Genomic DNA, 9,611 nt, shown 5'->3' with positions numbered 1-9,611 from the left:
TGTGTGTGTGTATTGAAATTTATATTAAAGTTAAATAGTACCCATGGGTTCACTAGGCCTGTGTCAATTGGCTAGTGAATGACGTCGGAGATTAACATATTAGTTAGTTAGTTTTAGATGCAGACTAGTAAAAAGATTAGATACAAAGATCCTTCATGTATCATGTATTAAAAAAAATCATTTTTGCATAGTCTTTGCTGCCAACTGTTTAGATAAAGTATTTTTTACAATAATCAATGAATTATATTTCAGGGTTTAACTTTAATTATCTTATTTTTTGATATATATATATATATATATATTTTTTTTTTTTTTTTTTTCTCAACAAATAAATTTTACTTCACTTGAATCGTAGTCTATAGTGTTTGTTGATTGCGTGTGTGTTTTTTGGCCAGTTTGTATGCGAAAGGGGAAAAAAAACAAACAAACGTCAATCTCCATATGAGAGTGGTTGACTCATCAGGAACCATTATAAATGCTTCTTGTGTCACAAATGGAATTCGAACCCAGGTTTTATTCCGAGTAAAGGATAGGTATCATACCAAGTGAGCTTACAGAAACTAGGTCTAGGAGACGTAATAATTTATGAAATACAAAAAGCTCATTTTGTCATCGTTTTAGTTATGCCGATGTGTTCATTTATGTTTTATAGAAAGAAAAATATAACATTCAGAATAAGGAAAAGCAAACATGTTTGCTTTCTCAAAGTAGTTTTACTGATACTACGACTACCTTAGTAATCTTCATACGGAAGAAAATATCTTTGATATCAAAAATTAACAGAATAATGAATTTTATATCTTCTATAATGCTGCTACTTAAGTAGATTAGATCGCCGTGAATGTGTTGTTAATATACAGTCAAGTTACTATACACCCATATATAGTAAGCTTAATATTTTATTATCCCACAAGTAATCTTTCTTAAGGCCAATTTCAAATAGACATGATTAAGGAATAAGTTATAACTAAGTATTAGTGAACATTTCAGAATACAATGGTAGAATCATATCAAAGGATAATACGTCATTGCGCAAACAAAACAAAACAAAAAACAGTACTGAACTTCGACACTCCCTTCAGTACACGCGTTACGAGATGCCGTTCGACTACATGCATATTAATAGAAGAGTCTACGCCTTTACATTTAGCTGTAGCAATGGTGTTGACGTTGGAAGAAAAGACGTTGATTGTTGAGCATCGCTTTCGTTCATACGGAGTTGGCAGAGCAAATGGCCCAAGCCTACGACATGTTTGTGAGCAGTTCATCGTTTCAGTTAGCGTGACCCAATCAGTAGTGTTATCATTGCCTTAATCGATAGGTTCCGACGTACCGGGAGTGTTCTGCTGCATTGCAAAGGGCGTTCGGGGGAGACCAAGAAACGTTCAGGTGGGTCAGTGCTCAACGGCAACTGATTACGCTGCACGGCGAGAATATGCTGTGTACGCATGCCGGCCAATGTCTATGAAGATCCGTCCTTCCTCCGTAATGTCTCGGAGGAAGCTCATTTCCATCTAAGCGGTCACGTAAACCGACGAACCTACAGTTTTCTTGGTTTCTCAAGACCTGAATTTGTCCAAGAGAAACCTTCACAGCAAAGTCACCGCATGGTGTGCGGTTTCTGGCCATGACATAGTTGGGCCCTACTTCATTGAAGAGGATTGGTGTAAACGTGACCTTGAACAGCGAACGCTACATCGAGAATGTGTTGCTTCCGTTCACCAGGATTTACATACGAGATGTCATGCAAAACACATTCCATTTCGCGTACATGTATTCCAACAGGATGGAGCAACATGTCACACATCACCTGGTTCTAGAGCCTATTTATCTGAACACTTCCTCAGGATGCTCATTTCGAGTTTCGCAGAATTCCGTACCCTTCACGTTCTCTTGATCTCACATCACTTGATGCCTTCGTTTGGGGGTATGTCGCAGGAATAAGGTATTCCACGCCTTCAATCCTTAATGAACTAAGGGATAAATTTTACACATGTCCAGCAGATGTCCTAACCCTTGTTCTCCAAGATGATAGAGAACCTTCGCATGCGCTACGAAACCTGTCCTAAACGACAAAGTGCCCATTTCGAGCACGTAATCTACCGTCGTTAATGCTTTATTAGACTAAGTTGTAGATGTACATATCATGTATAAACATACAGGGTAGTTCAAAATTCCACGTAAACTTTGAGGGGAGGTAGAGAACATCAAAATCAACCATATTAACATAGGAAAGCATGACGGTAAATGCCACCGGAAGGTACTAACAGGGACACAAAGATACAGAAATAACACAAGGCAGTAAGTAGTGTAAAAAAACTTTATTAGAAGTTTTTTTACACTACTTACTGCCTTGAACTATAACATTTCAATAGTAGTTGGATACATAATATGGTTTCACATGAGGTGTTCAAAGTTATGACCATTTGCAGTGATGCATGCCTGACACCGACGACGCATTGATTACCGTACATTTTCGAAAATACCTGGGGTTTTCCGGATATTAGCAGCGGCGATGGCGATTCTTGCCACGAGGTCCATGTCAGAGGCAGCAGGCGTTCGTGCACCATGGCTTTAAGGGTCCCCGACAGAAAGAAATCAATGCTCGATAAATCAGGTGAGCGTGGGGGCCATGCGATGGGTCCACCACACCCAATCCATCGAGCACCAAAGGACCTGTCCAAATACTGACGCACAGAAATGCCAAAATAAGCTGGAGCCCCATCGTGTTGGAACCACATCTGCTACGCACAGTCATTGGAACATTGTTCAGTAAATCCGGCAGAACTTCTTCCAGAAAGGTCCGATACTTCTGGGAGTCCAGTCGGGGTGGTAACAGGTATGGGCCGACTAAACAGTCAACGACGATACTTGCCCATACATTAATGGCGAAGCGTTGTTGTGCAGCATGTGATCGCACAGCGTGTAGATCCATAGACCAGGATTTTCCAACACAAGTTGGAAAATCCGGGTCTATGACACTTTTCTGGAGAAACCACTGCGCGAATTCCACACGTCGAGGATATCTTCAGCCGTCAGTAGCTGGACTCGTTGCAGATGAAATGGACGTAAGAACTCAGAGTGCAAAACGCGCAATACACTGGATCGAGATACTTCTATAGCAGAGCCAATGGCACGTGTACTTGTCTCTGGATTATTGTCCATCGCATGCAACCCTCCTCTTCCATGGCGGGATTTCGCGTCGATCGTGCCCCCCCCCCATCATGCCTGCGATCCCTGAATGATCCATAGTCACACAAATTCTGATTAAATGCGCAAACATTTGGTGATGCGGTACACCTCTGTTTGGGTACCTTTCACGATACATTCGTACAGCGGCTCGTCTTATCGCCAGCTAACCCGTAAACGAGGTGCATATCTGCTATCTCAGGGTTCGTAAAACGACGCATGTTCTTCGTAAGACGTCGAAAGCTTGAATGAGGAAACCCCAATTGCTCAACTAGAGCACTGGCGAACAGCGCCACCTACCACTTTCGGGTGGCGTTTCCGGTCATGCTTTACTATGTGAATATGGTTGATTTTGATGTTCTCTACCTCCCCTCAAAGTTTGTTCGTGGAATTTTGAACCACTTGTATATTTATTTGTTAATAAACCCGTTTACTCAATAAAATATATCGTTGCACTTATTGGGTACTTTTTTTTTCGCCATACTGTAGAAGAAAGACCTACCTTCACAGATTATTATAGCATTATGACGATTGGTGCTATTGCGTTATCTGTTTTTATAGATTTCAAGTGACCATGAACATAAAAACCGTGCAATATATAAACGAGACAAATTAAATATAAACAATGTCAAGTAGAATAAACCACCATTAATTGTAATATTGAACTATAGTATTTTAAAAGTCAATTTAATTATGTCTATTTGAAAGTAGCCTTAAGAAAGATTATTTAGAAGTATTCGTACAATATTAAGTAGTCTGCTGTATAAATGAATAGAGCTTCAGCATCTCAGTCAGTTTCAATGAAGCCGTTTGCTTGGAAAGACCTAGGTTCGAATCACGTGTACGATGCGACGAACAAATAAGAGCTTTTCAACTAAAGGGGTGTTAGCCAGTTTCATATTGAGGTGGATGGGCTTTTCTTCCCGGAAATTAGGGTTTTTCATCCTCTGAACCGGTCAGGAGAACCCGATGCAATTTACACATAAGAATGCATATTTAGACATAATACTAACCATCGTATCCTAAAGTACGGTTACGTAAGCCAATCTGAGCAGGTGGTGGGTCATAAGGGTTTGTACGTAGTGTATAAAACCAAACAGGAACAACATGAACTTCGTGTTCATGTTCAGAAAATTCTCATTTATAAAGCACAAATTTTTATAATTTGAACTTAGGTTCGCCTGAATCGATAATGGCTGAATGCACTCTTTTTAAAATTCCATTTATTATTATCAAACGCCTGTACAAGTAATCCCAAAGCACGTGATTTTTTTTATGTCCATCCACAAAAAGTTATAAACCTATAGTAGATTAATACCATGGGCTGGTTAAAGATTTTTTCATCATTATTTTAAATGTATTTTTTTTTTTTTGTATTTTTTCACAGACCAAACATGGAACGTTTTTTCAAAGGCAATTCATGCTTTCAATAAGCGGAGAGGTGGTCTCACACCTGGCGATGAAATTCATTTACTACCTAAAGACAATCACAAACATCTCCGCCCATGGCGGAAGTCAAACCCGCAGGCTGTTGATTGGAGAGCGGGTACATTAACCACCTGACTAACCAGGTCGGCAAAATGTCCTCCTCTTTTTTTTTTTTTTAAATTCATTTATTTATAATTAGACAAGGAATACCCCAGGAGTCATTAAAAAAACGTACAAGAAATGGCTTGTCAATTAATGAAAATATTTAGAAATAATAACAGATTATCTTAACCTCGCTTTACGACTTCACCTCTAATAACATTATAAGGGAAACAATTCAGCATTTTATATTTCTGTTGTTAATTATAGAATTATTTTTACAATTATAATTAATTAATATTATTTTGCAGTTATTTTTAAAACTAAAATCTCCGCAGACCCATCTATTTTGAAATGTAGGATTATCCTGGAAGAATACTAACAATATACGTGTTGTTCATGCCAGCATGTTAGTGCAGGTGCTAGTTATGACGTAGAACTAAAATAGCAGCTGCACAAAAACAAGCAAATATTGTGAATTCAGCAGACGTCTTCAAAAGGATGGTAGAGGTATCAGATAATGTATGTAGTTAAATCGTGTTTAGAGCTCTACAATTTAGACGAGACAGCTTGAATGCACTCTGAATGATATAATCACGTAATCACAAGAAAGATATTTATTTAACCAAATATTTCGGTCTGGAAATAGCAGACCATCGTCGGTCTGCTATTTCCAGACCGAAATATTTGGTTAAATAAATATCTTTCTTGTGATTACGTGATTATATCATTCAGTCTTATGTCGCAAGTATCCTTAAAACAATGAATGCACTCTTGTAGTTTTTCATTTTGTCTGAAACTGAATAATCAGATGGGTCTGTTCCTAAATGTCACTTTCGTTTTCTACTAGATCAAGGGTCATCCAACGGCTCTCCACTAGCGGACTGCTGTTTGGTGACATCGTCCAAGGATTTTTCAAGGATCACTGGTGATTTGAATTTCACTGGACGATTTCATTATAAAGTTATTTATGTCCACATTTTAGTTTATATCACAAGTCAGCAAAATAAGCTTACATTTTTTAAGTCGGCTTATTTTGACATTTGACATTTAAACAATTGCACTTTCGCGCATTTGTGGGTCGACGCACAAATATCGATTAGAAACTTTATACCAGATTTTGAGGGTAAAATACCGCAAGGAGAAAGGTGTCGTTTTTCACATTAATTACAGTTTTAATTTATGCTATAATTATTAAAACGATCCGTAATTATTCACCAATAATTAATAAATTGAAATTAAAATGGATTTTTAATTTAAAGACTCGCCTATAAACTAACGTAATGTACTTGGAAGAGGATGATTCTGGTTTCGTTACACGTGTGACAATAGGAGGGAATTTAAAAAGTATATTCGAGTAAAATCAGAGATATTTGAATGCGCATGGAAGCAGTAACTACGGCTGGATCATAAGTTTTTCTTTAAAAAATAAATATGTAATTAATGAGAATTCAGTAAACACGTAAGACATTTTGTTTCATCAATACTACTTAAAAGGCAAATGCGGTTCATCAAAATTAACCCCATAAATAAAGCTCAATGCATAGTGCTGTAAGAAGGGGTCAAGTTAATTGCTCATGAGGGAAATTAAGATTGGGAATAGCGCTATTAAGAAGGATTGATAGTTTTCATGAATTTGATGTTATTTTTCAGGTATGTAGTGTTATAATCAATGGATGACAATTTTTGACCAGGTTAGTAAAGTATAAAAATCTAAAGATATTAAAATTATATCTTTAGTATTTTATTCGTTAAGAATATATAATATTATATGTTATTATTATTATTATTATTAAAGAAAATAATATATCTAATTTTATCTTATAAAACCAAGATATTAAAACAACATCATTCACTTTATTTATTTATTTTTTGTGTGAAACTTGTTCACTTGTCCCTTTAGGCAGAACTATTTGGTGCGTGACTTTTGAACGGAGGTTAAAATGTGTTACAACCTGTGACAGAAGGGAGGAGAAGTCTAGAAATATGGAAAATAGCATTACTTAATTTATGGATAGGCCCTTACAATACTAATTTTTTTCTAGGCCTTAATGAGTTATTTTTATGAGGGTCGCAAAGAAAATAAATTAATGAATTGTTCTTTTTGATGATAATCCTATCTACTAAAAATCTTATCTATAAACTTATCTCGTTGATGGACTAAAGAGTGGATAAATGGGAACTCTTACTCTACACACTAAACATTATATATAAGCTCGCATGCCTCAAAAGATTGGTTTGATTAAAAAAAAAGTTTTAATATAGAAGAGAATGAGGCTATAATACCAGTCTGCGTAATCCAACATTGGATTATGATTCTCAGCCTTGGTCACACAAATATTGGCTGGTTGTTAGGATTTACCGCAGAAGCAAGAAGTTAGGAGGCCAATATATTATTTCTCTACACGGAGAATGTTCTTCTGGCTTGTTTGCCTATTTGGCAAGGTAAAATAACCCACTTTTTTCCTGAAGAAAATCCTTCTACTTCGATCTAATAAAGATTGTTCGCCTCCTAGATTGGATTCGAATCCAGATCTTTCCAACTGGAAGGTATAGTTGATACTGGCCAAGCTGGGGAGGCTCGGTTGTCTAGAGGCAATTAAACAAGTGTAATGAGGCGATTGTATCATGATAGTTATGAGATTCGGTTGACTAACTTTAAGTTGTTGAAATAGTAGGAGAGAGAGAGAGAGAGAGAGAGAGAGAGAGGATACTTCCTTCGTTGACACATAAATTATTTCCCGAAATATATAACGTATAATGTAACGTAAATTTCTAGCTTGATGTTGGCCGAATCGAAATAATATCACCCTCCATCCTATAGGACGTGATGGCATGTGTGTGTGTGTGTGTGTGTGTGTGTGTCTTGAGATGATGAATGATGAAGGTCAATCCCATCTACTGTTGAGGAGAGAGGGGAGGAACGACATGACAAGCCAAGCCGAGTTCTATTATACTAGGATGAGACAGGCTCCTAATTAAAGGCAAAATAAAAAGTCAGTGAAAAAAAAAAAAGAACTAGCGCTAGTTATTTACGTAATTAGAATTAATATATATTTGATATTATTAGTGTGATAGATTTATTGCGTGCATAATAGTTATTATTAATGTACTGGGCTAAGTGTTACTAATACAAGTAATCAGCATAGTTTCCAGCATGTTGATATTGTTACTCACTATTATTATTAATTTTTATAAGTAATTACTGAAACCCATGAAAAGTTTGTAAACGTATATTGCATTTAGAACCATGAGCGCTAAGAGTTAGGTAATCCAGTTCGGCCTGCCTTTGAAGACCAAACATGAAAGTTGTCCAAGCCACTTTAAGATTAATAAATAAATCAGAAGTGAACATGTTCACAGTAATTTTTAATAACAACTACTATAAAAATAGTGATATTATTAAAGAAAGAGGAGGAGGAATCTGAAGCTGCTGTTATTAAACATATACCGTACTATCGTTAATATTACTATTGCAAGTTATTAAATTAGTTGTTATTTTTACATATTCTTGACAGTTGTGATATTTTGGTTGTGATATATATATATATATATATATATCACATATATAACAGACCGCGTGTTCGAATCCCACAATGAGCATGGATGTTTAAATGTCTTTAATTTGAATGTCATTGTCTGCCGTGAGACCTGGCATGCCGCTTACTGGAGATATGAAGTGGCTGGAAAAACGGTTCTCTGTTCGGTTTCTAAAACAGGGTTTCCAGATAATCTAACCTTTAGCCAACCCACGGTAATACTATAATAGGCTTGCAGCCATTTGTGGGTGGTGGGATCTACATAAAAATACAAAATAAAAATTTATCAAAAAAACTAAAGATAAAAGCAAAAACATAATGAGAGTAGTTATGAGTACCCATGAGCCTCGGTAGCTCAGTCGGTATAGACGAAGCCCTTTGGTCGGAAAGAACTGGGTTTGATTCCGGTCCTAGACGTATTTGGTCTCTTTTGACTAAAGGTGAGTTAGCCGGTCTCATAGAGAGGTAAGGGTTTTTTTTTCATCCGGAAACTCGGGCTTTTCGTTCCCTAAAACAAGCAAACCGGCTCCGTGAACACACCAGGAGGCATAGGGCTGACAACCTTATCCTCGAGCCGGTCGCGGTTGCATACTGTAATAGGCCATTCCTAATACAAACGTAACAGACCACTAGGCCTAATATACGTAGGAGGATGAGTACGCATACGTACAAATCAGTAGGAGAGGATAAGAATATTGTTACGTGTATCAGTTTTGTTGTTTTGCATTTTGTTTTTCTCCATCACAGAGTTAGTTATTTTTGAGCTGTATATTTGGGATTAACTTAGCAAGAGGGTGTTCCTGTTTACCCTTCAAAATCATAAAACCAAATATCAACATATTTCTTTCCTTTTTTTTTTTCCCAATAACGTTACATTTAATTCATGGAATACATGCTGTTGTCACCTAATATGTCTCCAAGAGAAAGATTGAAATAATAAAAACAACAACAATAAAGTGTATCAAGGTAATATTACAATTTACCAGCCTGGTTGGCTAAGCAAATAGCGTTGCTACTTTCTGATCAATACTTTGTAAGTCAAATTCCATTTTGACATGCATGTTTGTAAATATTTTAGGTAAAAGATTAATGATAACATCATGTGTCATTAAGCTTATCGCATTCTTATTGGAAGCCTGGAGTAGCAAGAAAAAAGTTCTATGTTTAATCTCGAAAACATGGGTATTGGAATAAGTAACGCTTAGTCCACTCAAGCGGGATTGAACGTATACATAAAGAGAAAAAAAAGTAAGATTTTATATTTACTGAAGTTACAAAAATGATATAAATTATCAATATAATTATCAATAATATATTAATATAAAAGTAATATATTAATATTTTAATACATCAAAT

General features: G+C 36.3%; 1 protein-coding gene across 3 annotated transcripts in view; it reads left to right on the top strand.

Annotated features, from left to right (window-relative positions):
- LOC150093132 (uncharacterized) overlaps positions 1-9,611 on the top strand; it is a 423,272-nt gene that overhangs the window by 2,411 nt on the left and 411,250 nt on the right. The window contains exon 1 of one of the 3 annotated variants that reach the window (XM_090413316.1): positions 9,335-9,503. The exons of the other annotated variants lie outside the window; for them this stretch is intronic. The gene's annotated coding sequence lies outside the window, so the exon portion shown is untranslated. Of the gene's footprint in view, positions 1-9,334; positions 9,504-9,611 lie in introns of those variants that run through there. 3 annotated transcript variants of the gene reach the window in all.

Source organism: Typopeltis vanoorti, chromosome 24, assembly GCF_054136105.1.
Source record: "Typopeltis vanoorti isolate ZY-2024b chromosome 24, IOZ_Tvanoo_1.0, whole genome shotgun sequence".
NCBI classification, from domain to species: domain Eukaryota; kingdom Metazoa; phylum Arthropoda; class Arachnida; order Uropygi; family Thelyphonidae; genus Typopeltis; species Typopeltis vanoorti.
This window is presented reverse-complemented; position numbering and strand designations above follow the sequence as displayed.